Consider the following 13546-nt stretch of genomic DNA (forward strand, 5'->3'; position numbering starts at 1 on the left):
TCCCTGTGCTGCACCCCTTGGTGGAGCAGCAGGATCTGGGCTGAGTCCCTCAGGCCCTGGCCGGTTCCAGCCGGCATCCACCCTTCCCCCTGATCCCGCTGAAATGTGTGTGAGAAGCACGGTCCCAGCCGTGCCCGCAGCTGCCTGCCACGGCCACCTGCCGCTCAGTCACCAGGCTGCACGTGGTTGCACGTGCTGCTAACTGCCGCATGCTATGCAGCGTGCAGCTCACGTGGCCTGAGTGACATGCTCTCCCCTTCCCCCCTCCGGACACTTGGGTCTCGCTCCCCCCCGCCCTCCGCCCCCCGCCCTTTGGGAGTGTAACCTTCAAAGACTCACCAGTGGGTTCCTCCCCGGCCACAGAGGAGCTGCTGGAGGGGGCCTGCTGGGTGGCAACGCTGGCCTCCTCTCCCGAAGCGCCGCCGCTCTCGTCTTCCTCCTCCGGTTCGGTGGGACGAATGATCGGGGGGTGCTGGCAGGTGTCAACGGGGACAGCTGGGCCTTGCGGGGCTGGCTCGCCCAAAAATGAGTTCAGCCGCTCAAAATAGGGGCAGGCATCAGGCCCTGCTCCCCTCCCCTCCGTGGCCCGCACGTACCCCAGCCGCAACTCCTTAACCTTCGAGCGGACCTGCTCGCAGTTGCGGCTGGGGTGCCCTTGCTGGGCGAGGTTCCGGGCCATCCGGGTGTACAGCTCAGCATTCCGGCGGCGGGACTGGAGGTCATGGAGACCCTCCTCCTCCTCCCACAGGTCCAGGAGGGCCTCCAGCTCCCTGGGGGTCCAGGATGGGGCCCTGCGCTTCCGGCCCCTGGGGGCTTCCTCCTCTGCCCCGGGTGACGGTGGCTGACCACCTCGAGCTGCCATGCCTCCGCTGAGGTGGCTGGGCAGCACACTTGCCACGTCGCAGAGCTGGGAAGGGAGGTCTCTGAGGGCCTCCTGCCACGTGCGGCCAGTAGTGTGCGTGCTCTTTAAGCCCTCGGGTAATGCGGAAGTCCATGGCTTCTACGGGGTCTCCCGCCGTCCAAACCGCTTTTTTACGTTTCTTCTGCTTTTCCGGAAAAGCTGTCTACACTGGCCCTTTTCCGGAAAAGCTTTTCCGGAAAAAGGACTTATGCCCGAGCGGGAGCATCGTACGGTTTCCGGAATAGCGGCTGATTTTGTACAGTACAGCATCGTTGCTTTTCCGGAAATTCAAGGGCCAGTGTAGACAGCTCGTGGCTTATTCCGGAAAAGGGGCTGATTTTCCGGAATAAGTGGCCCAGTGTAGACACACCCCGGCTACGTCTACACTGGCCCCTTTTCCGGAAGGGGCATGTAAATTTCAGCACTCGTCGTAGGGAAATCCGCGGGGGATTTAAATATCCCCCGCGGCATTTAAATAAAAATGTCCGCCGCTTTTTTCCGGCTTTTAAAAAAGCCGGAAAAGAGCGTCTAGACTGGCCCCGATCCTCCGGAAAAAGTGCCCTTTTCCGGAGGCTCTTATTCTTACTTCATTTTTATTTAAATGCCGCGGGGGATATTTAAATCCCCCGCGGATTTCCCTACAACGACTAGTGAAATTTACATGCCCCTTCCGGAAAAGGGGCCAGTGTAGACGTAGCCCCCATGTTTTGGGTCAGCTCTCCTTGTATATTTTCACTTATCACAAAAAAGGCTCAGCACTGACTTCTGATGTGGGCCAATATGTACTGGAAATTCTCTATTGTAGCCCCATTTAATTTTGATCATAATATTCACTCTATCATAGATATCCTGGAAAGATGGGCATATCCTTCTGGCACATTTTTGTGCTTCAGTCTCCGCTAACTTTATTCTCTTGGTACATGATCATGATCTTTTTCAGATTCACAAAACCTATACTCAGTTGCAGTGATTTTTTTCCTCTGAACTTTCCATGAGGATTCATTATGCAAACATGAATCCCCCTTCCAAATTTAAACCATTATATGCAGATGATTTCCAACAGTCTTCTTCTATACTTTTATAGCATGTGATGACAGCTTAATTGAGCAATAATTAACTCACAGTGTAATATTTCCATTATGTTTAAAAATAGGCATCGCAAAACTTTTATGTCGTTCAGCTGACATTTTCTGTTCTTAAGGATAGCACTGAACACATCTGTAAGATACTGGATGTCTTCCCTGCCCAGTGATTTCACTGTACCCACTGGCATTTCATCTGGCACAGGTCCTAAATGCTTCTGTGAACTTTTCCTTACTTATTAGTCTATCACAGTGATGAGCAACCAAGGAGCTCACAAAAGCTCATGATACCATCTACATATTTGGTTAGTCTCTAAGGGTACGTCTACACTACAGCGCTAGTTCGAACTAACTTAGTTCGAATTAGTTAATTCAAACTAAGCTAATTCGAACTAACAGATCTAGACTAAAAAACTAGTTCGAATTAGCGTTTTGCTAATTCGAACTAGCGCGTCCACACTGATTGGACGCAGGGGGGCATTTAAGGGCAGCTGAAACCAGTTCTGGCAGGGCATCAGGTCACTAGTTGCTTTGTGTGGCTGCTGTCTGAGGCTATCTGAGGCTCGTGCTTAAAGGGACCCCCCCTGGACAGCCGGTTCTCAGCTTTTCCTGCTTGCTTGCCAACCTCGCCGAGGGACAGCAAAGTGTCGGTCTCTGTGCCCGTCTGTGTCGGTGCTTCCCTTCGGGGGGGGCCGCCGCAGGTGGCAACATGGAGCCACAGCTCAACCTGCACCTTCTGGTGCACGTTCTGGACTTGCTGCTGCAAGCCTGCCAGCAATGGCTCGAGGCTGCCTGGCACTACCTGGGGAACGTCAGCCCCCTGCCTCTCCGCCTGGCCGCCCTGGGGGCCATGGAGGAGCCGCGGCGGCGCCCCGGCACCGGCATGCCCCGCCGCGTCTGGCGTCTGGACACCAGCAGCAACTGGTGGGACCGCATCGTCCTGGAGTGCTGGGACGACCGACAGTGGACCCAGAACTTTAGGATGAGGAGGGACACCTTCCTGGAGCTCTGCGAGTGGCTCACCCCTGCCCTGCAAAGAAGGGACACTCGCATGAGACCCGCCATTCCCCTCCAGAAGCGGGTGGCCATCGCCCTCTGGAAGCTCTCCACACCGGACAGCTACCGATCCGTCGGGAACCAGTTCGGCGTGGGGAGATCCACCGTCGGAGCGGTGCTCATGCAGGTACGGCGCTCGTCGGCCACCGAGCCGGGGGGGAGGGGGGCTGCGAGGAGGGGATGGGCTGCCCCAGGGACAAAGGGGGGGGCGGGAGGAGGCGAAAGCGCCCCGCACCGGAGGGGTCGGGCTGTCCCGGCTGTACTACACGCCGCCAGGGGGGTTGCTTCCGGGAGTGGGGCGCGGGGCACTGCCAGGACACGCACGCTCCCAGCCACCCGGGCGCCCCACTGATTGGTGCTTTGCTGTGTCTCTCTCCGCAGGTGGTCAAGGCCATCAACCGGGTGCTGCTCCGCAGGGTGGTCCGCCTCGCCGACCCGGACGCCGTCATCCGGGGATTCGGCGCCCTCGGCTTCCCCAACTGCGGGGGGGCCATCGACGGGACGCACATCCCCATCCGTGCCCCGGAACACCAGGCGTCCTGGTACGTCAACAGAAAGGGGTACTTCTCCGTCATCCTGCAGGCCGTGTGTGACCACCGGGGACAGTTCACGGATATTAATGTGGGCTGGTCCGGCAAAGCACACGACGCACGGGTGTACCGCAACTCCTCCGTGTGCCAGCGGCTGCAGGACGGGACCTTCTTCCCCGACCGCCACATCAGGGTCGGGGACGTGGACATGCCCGTGTGCCTGGTGGGGGATGCCGCCTACCCACTGCAGCCGTGGCTCATGAAACCCTACACGGGGCACCTCAATCCCTCCCGCCAGGCCTTCAATGCTAAGCTGACCAGGGCCCGCATCGTGGTGGAGGGGGCCTTCGGGCGACTGAAAGCCCGCTTTCGATGCCTCCTCACCCGTCTGGACCTGGCCGAGCACAACATCCCTCCCGTGGTGGCGGCATGTTGTGTGCTCCACAATTTGTGTGAGCGGAAGGGGGAGGTTTTCCTGCCAGCCTGGATGGCTGAGGCTGACCGCATGGCTGGACACTACGATCAGCCCTGCACCGCCGCCGTCCGGGAAGCCCAGCGGGGGGCCATCCGGATCTGGGAAGCCCTGCGGGAGAGCTTCCAGGTGGAGGAGGAGGAGGACTGACCTCTCCCTGCATGCCCCACCGGGGCCTTCTTCCACCCTACCCCCACCCTTCCCCTTTCCCCTCCCTACCTACTGTCAAATAAAGACACCTGTTTTTCAAACAAAAACGTCTGTTTATTTCACAGAACTGGGGTGGGGGGAGGGAGGAATGAAGGTGGGAGAAGGGAGGGGGAAACCTGGGACGAGGGAGCTGGAAGGGGAGGGGAGGGAAGGGAGGAAGGGAAAGGAAAGCTCAGGGGTGGGAGTCCGGCTGCCTCTCCCGTCTCGTCACACTGCGGGTCCGGGGGCGTCGGTGGGGAATGGTTGTGGAGAGGGGGGCAGAGGGGACAGGGGGTGTGGAGGAAGCAGGAGCGGAAGCAGGAGTGGGAGCAGGGGGAGCAAGAGGGAGAGCAAGAGGGGGAGCAGGGGGAGGAGGAAATGGAAAGCGGTCCAGCAGGCTCTGGAGGTGGCCTCGCAGGGCACGGCCCTGCTCCTCCAGGGCCTCCAGACTCCTCTGGCGCAGCCTGAGGTCCTCCTGGACCCAGTGGTCCTGGAGACGGAGCTGTCGGTCCAGGAACCGGAGGTGCCGCCTCTGGTAGTCCTCCTGGTTCCTGGCTGTCCTGCTTGCCCGGGCGCGGGCGGCTGCTGCAGGCGGTGTGGTGCGCCCTGCAGGCCCAGGTGCTGCAGCTGTGGTGCAAGAAGACCAGCGGTCAATTTCCCCAGGGGCCCAGGTGTGTGAAACCCAGCTCCCCTCTGCAAGGCCAGGGCCCCTGCAGGATCCCCAGCTGCTGCTCCGTGGTGGGCAAGGCCCAGGTGCACGGTCCCGGGGCTCCCTCTCGCCCCAGCCCCCCGTACACATAAGGGGAACACGAGGGTACTCACAGGTGGACGCCTCCCCGGCCTCTGACGATGCAGGCGAGCGGCTCTGTGGCGTGCCTCGGGGGGTCCCGGGTCCTGGGCAGGCTGGCGGCAGGCTCCTGGCTCTCAGAGCCCTCTTCCTCCTCCTCTGTGTCCAGGAGCGGTCCCTCTGCCCCGGGGTCAATCACGTCCCAGGGGGCAGGGACAGCATGAGGCCCCAGGATGCGGTCCAGGGCATGGAAGTGGGGGCAGGCCTCCGGGTCGGCCCCTGGCAGGCAAGCCCGGGAGTAGGACTGCCGCAAGTCCTTAATTTTGCAGCGCACCTGCTCCCGGCTGCGCTGGTGGCCCCTGGTGGCCAGACTGGCAGCCATGCGTCCGTAGACGGCCGCGTTCCGGTGGCTAGTGCGGATATCGTGGACATTGGAGGCTTCCCCCCAAACCTCGATGAGGTCCACGATCTCCGCACTTGACCAGGCGGGCGCCCGCCTTTTGCGCCCCCGGGTAGGCTCCCGGGAGCCGCCAGGCTGGTCCTGGGGAGCAGTGGAGGGCTGGGAGCCCTCGGATGGCTGGCTCATCCTGTGGCAGGTGCAGGCTGTGCAGGCATGGGTGCTTGCAGCCTTGCAACTGGCACAAAGTGAGTAGCCAGCCCGTGCCCCTTTAAGGGCTCCGGTGCCGGGAGGGGGGCAATAGAGTTTCCCTGGTGTTGTCCAGAGTGGCCACCAGGGAAACCTGGGAAGCCTTAGCCTCCCACTAGTTCGAACTAAAGGGCTACACAGCCCTTAGTTCGAACTAGCTAGTTCGAACTAGGCGTTAGTCCTCGTAAAATGAGGTTTACCTAGTTCGAACTAAGCGCTCCGTTAGTTCGAATTAAGTTCGAACTAACGGAGCGCTAGTGTAGCGCCTAGGAAACTTAGTTCGAACTAACGTCCGTTAGTTTGAACTAACTTTGTAGTGTAGACATACCCTAAGGTGCTGCCAGACTATTCAGTATTTTAAAAGTTTTTTCAAGGAGAATAAGTGGGCCACGAGATTAGATACATGTTATAACCGAGAGTGTCTCCTGGGATAGGGTAGGTTTGCTTACTGCGCTTGCACACCTAGAATTTGCAAGGTGTGCTGACTGACCCATAGCAGCACTTCGATTGGATGCTGAGGAAGCACATGGCTCTCTCCATGTTGTGTGCAATTACCACACACCTCACTTCACGTGCCCTTGCTTTGTTTGCATGTCACTTTAGTAATATCTGTACCCTATGTGGACGGAAACCAATGGAATGTGGTGACCCTGCACATGGGCAATGGTAAACAAAATGTCTCATGGGCCACACAGAGAACCATGATGGCCTGCATGCAGCCCGCAGGCCGCATACCACTGTGCTATTATGCCATGGTTTGGCATATGTGGTCCCAATTCTTCCTTTGGGTTGTCCTCATTTAATGTTTCAAAAATTGCCTGGGGCATTGCTGTGGATCTGTATCATTTGTTGATGGGTAGTTCATATTGGAGGAAGAGAGGGCAGGCATGGATTGAGGAGTAGGCACTATTGGCCAGTGCCTGGAACAACACTGTCTATCTCTTGAGGTAGTGAAGAAAAGCTTAGGGACACGATTTCAGCGTAACCAATGCAGGTATGTCTGCTGGAGTGCGCAGACAGTCTGAAGAAACAGCTCAATGAAAGGTCAGTGTCCTCAATTGTCTCAATGGCATGTTGTCTTCTTTGCTCTCCGAGTCACACCAATACCAGTGCTGCCAAGGTGTGTGGCAGGAGGAGACGAGTGCCACAGGCCAAGTTCCATTAATGCAAGAACCAGTACTATGGATTTCTTTGTACCTGCCAAGGGATCCTCTGCTGCCGCCGCCTCTCTATAGGGTCTAGAGACCTGCAGCTCAATAATGGGGCAAGGGGAGGCCGCTGCCATTCTGTGGGAGAGAAAGCTGTCCTATGCCAGTGCTACTGCTCTTGTATCTGCAGGGAGGGAAGATGGCCTCCTTGTGGTGCTATTCCAAGTAGAGGGTCTACACTACAGAGTTATTTCAAAATATCTTATTTTAAAATAGTTAATTTTAAATAAGTTATTTCGAAATAATGCATCGACACACAAAATGCAGTTCGAAATAGTGTTTTGCTATTTCGAAATAGCGCATCCACACTGAGTGGATGCTAAATCGCACTTAAAGCTGGCCGGAACCAGGTCCAGCAAGACATCAGGTCAGGAGTTACTTTGTGAGGCTGCTGCCTGAGGCTATCTGAGGCCTGTGCTCAAAGGGACCCCCCCAGACAGCTGGATCTCAGCTTTCCCTGCTTGCTTGCCTACCTCGATGAAGGACAGCAAAGCATTTTGTCTCTGCATGTTCTGGTTGCCCTCACTCAGGACACCACAGCACTCTGCAACATGGAGCCAGAGCTGCCCCTGGACACTTTGGTGCTTCTCGTGGATGCGTTGTTGCAAGCCTGGCTGCACTTTCTGCAGGCTGCCATTCGGGAGGTCCATCGGGGGGCTGTCAGTATCCAGGAGGCCCTGCGGGAGAGCACTAAGAGCCTCCCTGGTCTGCCCCACTGGGTTCTTGTGCCTCATTCCTCCCTCACGTCCTTCCACTTATCCCTCCCTAACCCCCTCCTCCCCTCGCTTCCTGATGTCAAATAAAATACATGTATTTTCATGACCACAAACTCTCTTTATTTAACAAAACTGGGGGGCTAGGGAACGAAACTCTGGTGAGACTGAGGAAAGGAGGTGGGACGGGGAGAAGAGAGGGTGGGAGAGGAGAGGGGAAAACCTAGGAGGAGGAAGTTGGAAGAGGGAAGCAAGGGGAAGAAGTGAGAGAGGAAGCTCAGGGCTCAGGGTTGGGGGTCTCGCCGGACCAACTTGATTTTCATGCAAACCTGCTCCTGGGTTCGTATGTGGCCTTTGGTTGTCAGGTTGGCAGCTATCCTGACATAGATGGTCGCGTTCCTCCGTCTAGTGTGCAGATCATGGACGTTGGGGGCATCCCCCCCAAACCTGAATAAGGTCCATGATCTCCACCCTGGCCCAGGAAGGTGCCCACCTTCTCTGGGCCCTGTCAGGCTCTTGGGAACTGGCAGACTGCTCTTGGGAGCGGTGGAGGGCTGGCTGCCAGTGGCTTGCTGGCTCATGTTTTGGGGCTACTGGGTCAGGGGTAGTGAGTGCTGGCTCTGGGCTGGCAGGCTTGGAGCTGGCACAGGTACTGTGACCAGAGTCATCCCCTTTAAGGGCTCCGAGGAGAGGGGAGGGAGAGGAGTGTTCTTGGTTGAGGCTGGAGTGGCCACCAGGGTACCCTGGGAAGGCTGGAGGCCCCCTATTTTGATATAAGCATCTACACAGCACTTATTTCGAAATAGCAATTTTTGAATTTGGCATTATTCCTCGTGGAATGAGGTTTACCAAATTCGAAATAAGTGCTCCGCTATTTCGAATTAATTTCAAAATAGCGGTTTGTCTGTGTAGATGCTAGTAAAGTTATTTCGAAATAACACTGCTATGTAGACATACCCTCAGGGAATAAGGAAGGCCATAATGGAGCCTGGTTGCCTTAAGCCAGACATGGGAGAGTGTGTGATGGTGGAGGCAGTGCAAATTGGACCTCTCTCATCTGATATCCTTGGGACCTGACCAGTACCGAACAAGGGAATTTGCCAGACCAGGGGAGGTCCCAGGCACCCACTGGCTCTGCTTCTGGCCCCAGCTGCTATGCCCCCCTTGAGCTGGCTTTGCTGCCAGCGCTGGCTGGATGCCTCAGCCCTGAGCTTCTAGCTGTACTGCTGGACCCCCTTGCCATACCAAAGGGCCCCGTGCCATACCAAAGGGCTCCTTGCACTGCCTGAGCCTCTGCCTTGCTCCTGGCTGCACTGCCAGAGCTCTTCACACCGCCTGAGCCCCTTGCCCCAAGGCTCACGGGCCACCACTAGCCTCCTTGTCTTTGGACTCTCTAGTTTGGACCACAGATGTTCCTGGACCAGAGAGTCCTGAGTTAGGGAGGTACAACCTGTACATTAACTCACTGGGAATTATGAATGACACAGCACTTCTCAATGGAGGTTTTCAGCATCTCTTCTTTGTCTTGGATTCTTGTAATATGACAGAGGAACTGCCATGAACTCACTAATGGATTGAGAACATCTGTGCCGTCAGTAATCCCTCTATGAAGGAAATGTGCATGCTTGTAGGTGTTGATGTAAACAAGCAATGCCACTCTTTGCACATCTTGACTGCTGCTTCTTGAAACCCTAGGATGAGCTCACTGGTGCAAATAGCAACACTGCCTGACAACAGTAGGGCTTGCACAACTACAGCTACACCAACAACTGAATCAGCAGTCTAGCGTAGGCCTAAAATTATCTGTGCACATTTTAAAAAATGGTTTTTGCACATAGATATTGGCCAATTCAAAGATCCCAAGACCAAACCTTCCTCCAGTGTTCTTGGCATCAGACATGAATTTGAGGGCTCAGGTACATTTCTCAGAGACCCCGATCAATGTTGTCTGCCCGAAAGGGGCAGCATCTAGCTAGTGTCCTCTAATGGGAGGAAGGGCTAGTTTGTAATGGGAGTATTAATTATCCCTTAGGGTATGTCTACACTAGCCCCCTAGTTCGAACTAGGGAGCTAATGTAGGCATTCAAAGTTGCAAATGAAGCCCAGGATTTAAATATCCTGGGCTTTATTTGCATCTTCCCATCTGGGTGCCATTTTTAAATCCCCCTAGTCCGAACTAACTGCCCGCGGCTACACGCAGCAGTCAAATGTTAACTCGAACTAAGTCCTTAGTTTGAGTTAACTGTTACACCTCATTCCAGGAGGAGTAACAGGTAATTCGAACTAAGGACTTAGTTCGAATTACCGTAACTGCCACATGTAGCCGCGGGCAGTTAGTCTGGACTAGTGGCATTTAAAAATGGTGCCCGGATGGGAACATGCAAATAAATCCCGGGATATTTAAATCCTGGGCTTCATTTGCAAGTTCGAATGCCTACATTAGCCTCCCTAGTTCGAACTAGGGGGCTAGTGTAGACACACCCTTAGATATTATTTTGGGAGTTATTCTTTGTAAGAATAATGAAGAATGTGCTGCTTCAACTGTCCTTTGAAGAAGTGGATTTCAAAAACCTGCAGATAATAATGAGCCGTGTCCCTCTGAGCTTAGTAATTGTTGGTCTGGGGTAGGTAGCCACTCTCAGAAGCATAACTTATTGCTCTGCCTTTTACAGGTTTATTCAGTATGGTGTCTCTATGTTCTAAGGCTGCCCTGTTGGGCGTTGCACTCTGAGTTACTTTAAGGTTCAGAGCTTCCAAGATGCATTGAGATGAAGACCATTTCCCCCAGCAGAGGTAGTCAGTGTCCTACAATACAGGCAAAGCCTAGGACTGAGAGTTCCCTGGGTGTCTGAGTGCTTGGCATGTTGAACTGGGTCTTTTTCCTCAGACTTTGGCTCCCTCTGCAGCTAGAGAGCTGTTCAGCGTGCAGGCTGTACTTTCTAAAATGTACAGAACTTCCTGGTATGTCTTGGCACCATGATAAACAGTAAATAACAATCAGATCTGCCTGTATTTTTCCCCTCTGTGGCATTTTATGCAAATTACAGAATGAGCTGATTTGCATATTTGCTGATATCTGGCGTACATAACCAGAAAGTCAAGCTGACAGGCAGAGTATCTTGTCCGGAGGAGCAGTGTGATAAGACAGGGAACCGCACAAAGCTCTCCCTGGGACAAGCGGCTGGGTGTTTGCCAGAAGGGGAAGAAGCTGAGTGGGAAGCTGGTGTGGGGTGTAGGAAGCTCGGGGTAGCCTGTCCATATGGGCGAACTAAGCGGTCGCCTAGGGCGCCAAGTTAAAATGGGGCGCCAAATGGTAGCGCAATATCATTGAGGGGTTTGGAGGTGGGGGGGCTGATTGCACGGTTCGCCTAGGGCGCCAGTTGCTGGCAGCTAGTCTAGGGCCACCCCTGAGGAAGCTCAGTGCTTTCTGGGACTGTGGGTATTGTTGGCACCCAGGGTAGGCAGGGTTGGAGCTCCAGGGAATTGCAGGAAGAGCAGAAGGTGCTGAGGCTGCTCGGGGGTACAGGTGAAATGATTCTAGGTAGGGAACCTCCTGTGTGTAAGGGCAGGTGAGTATTTGGGCTCCTGGAGGAGTAGATGCTGGGATGTTGAGGGGATAGGTTCTTGAGGTTAGGGACTACCAGGGGGAAGGGACAGTTCTCTTAAAGTGTGATTTGTACCCCAGCGGCATCTAGCGACCACAGGCACAACTGCAGGCAAATGTTTGCTGCCTCCCTGCAGCTCTGCCAGATATGTGCAAGAAGGGTCCCCGTCCCTTGACATAATCCATCCGGATCAGACTGTCCTCCAGATGTGCAGCGTGCACGCATCACTATCTGCTCTGGGAATCTGACCATCCTTGTCATTAATAGCAGGGGAACTGTGACCTGAAGCTGTAGAGGCTCATGCACTAAGCTCCAGAGGCCCCAAGTTCAGTTGTGCCTGCGGGCGTTACATCATGCCTCATCGATCCATTAAAACCCTCTCAGGTGACAAGAAGTATGTAGGGAAGGGTGATCTGGTTGACACATTGTCCTTGGATTTTCAGAAACCCTTGATAAGGTTCCCCACAAAAGGCCCTTAAGGAAACTAAGCAGTCAAGGGCTAAGTTCCCTCTAAGCTGTGTGGCTGCATTCAGACACTCAGGGCTGCAGCAGGGGGAGGTGCGTCTCCCCTCAACCCCAGAGCTGCCACCTCAGGGAGAGGGAGCAAGGGAGGAGTCCTCTCTCCCTGCAGCAGTCCAAGGCAACTTGTGCCCCAAACTCCTTTCCACAGCCCACTCCAAAACCTGGAGCCCTCAACCCTAAATCCCAACCTTCTGCCCCCTCATCTCTGGCTTTACCCCAGAGCTCATGCTCCCATCTGGAGCCCCCACCCCTCACACCTAACCATCTGCCCCAGCTCTGAGTCCCCCTTCCACACTCTGAAGCCCTGGGCTCCAGCCCCATCACACACCAGTTCCATATTGGTGCACACAACAAAATTTATGCTGCATGTATATGGGAAAAATTAGAGAGAACATTGGAATGAAGGGAAGAAACAATAGGAAACAAAGGCTAGGAATAAAGGGTGCATTCTCACACTGGAGTGAGGTAAATAGTGATGTTCCCCAGGGATCTGAAATGGGATCCATGCTGTTCAACATATTCATAATTGTGGTCCCAACTAGACATACAAAATGATGGGTCTGGCTTAGCTGTTACCACTCAAGAAAGAGATCTTGGGATCATCATGGACATTTCCCCAAGACATTTGTTTAATGTGCAGTTCAAATCCTTCTCTCTGATATGGAGCGGGGATTTGAACCCAGCTCTGCTATCTGGGTCCTCTCAACCCAGGGCTACAGATTCATCCTCTGTCTCACTGGCCTATTCAGAGGAGCCTAACTTTCCCCCAGTCAGTGTATTACAAGAAACTTGGGCACCTAACCTGGGACTGTGAATTCCACTAGGTGGCAGAACACCTAAAAGTTAGGCACCTCAATGCTGAGTCAGTTCCCTTTGTGGATCTAATCTCTAATAGGGCACGTCTACACAGGAGAGCTAAGGTCGAATTAAGCTATGCAACTTCAGCTATGTCAATTGTGTAGCTTAAATCAAAACATTTTAACTCGGCTTTTGGTGTTGTCTACGCAGCAGAAAGTTGAAGGAAGAGCACTCGTCGTTCGACTTTCCTTACTCCTCCTGAAATGAGGGTTACAGGAGTCAGAGTAAGAAGTCCTCCAGCTCACCATTATTTCAAAATAACTGCTTGTAGTGTTGACGCACACTATGTTATTTCGGAATGACATCAGTTATTCTGAAACAACGCTGCTGTGTAGACATATCCTAATTTTCAATTGTACCTTCTGAACATCTCCCCCACATTAATTAAAGCTAACTGCAGGCTTCACCCTCTCTTGTACTGTTGCCACCCCATGTTATCCTTTTCAAAGGCAGTTCAACAACTGTCATGAGCTCCAATTTGCTGATGAACTCACTAATAAAAAAATAAAAGTTGAAGTATCTCATCAACAAACATGTTCCAATGTCTGACCTTCAGCACTCTGAGGCCAGGGAGGAATTCTAGGGTTTCACTTGGACATGCCAGGATAAGGCAGAATGCCGAGGTCACTGCATAAGTGTCATAGCTTATTACTTGAGTCTGTGCACGCAGGTCTCAGAGCTCTCCAGACTCAGGGAGAGATAGTTGACAAAGACTCAGGAAGGGGCCAATCAGAAAGCATAGTTCACTGAGACAGAAAACAAATTAATCTCACAAGAATTGCTTCCTCAGCTCCCCCAGGACTGGCCTAATTCCAAACCTACCTATGCACTCACCTTGCAGTCAGGGTGAACAAAGGTCTAAGATGTAAGAAAGGCCACTTACCAGATAAAGTCCTATATTCATCTGAGCAACTGAAGGGAAACATCTGTGCAATGAAAGAGAGAACATTAAAAGTTATCATGAGAAAAGCATTTTT

This window comes from Pelodiscus sinensis, chromosome 1 (assembly GCF_052426305.1).
Source record: "Pelodiscus sinensis isolate ZL-2025 chromosome 1, ASM5242630v1, whole genome shotgun sequence".
NCBI classification, from domain to species: Eukaryota; Metazoa; Chordata; order Testudines; family Trionychidae; genus Pelodiscus; species Pelodiscus sinensis.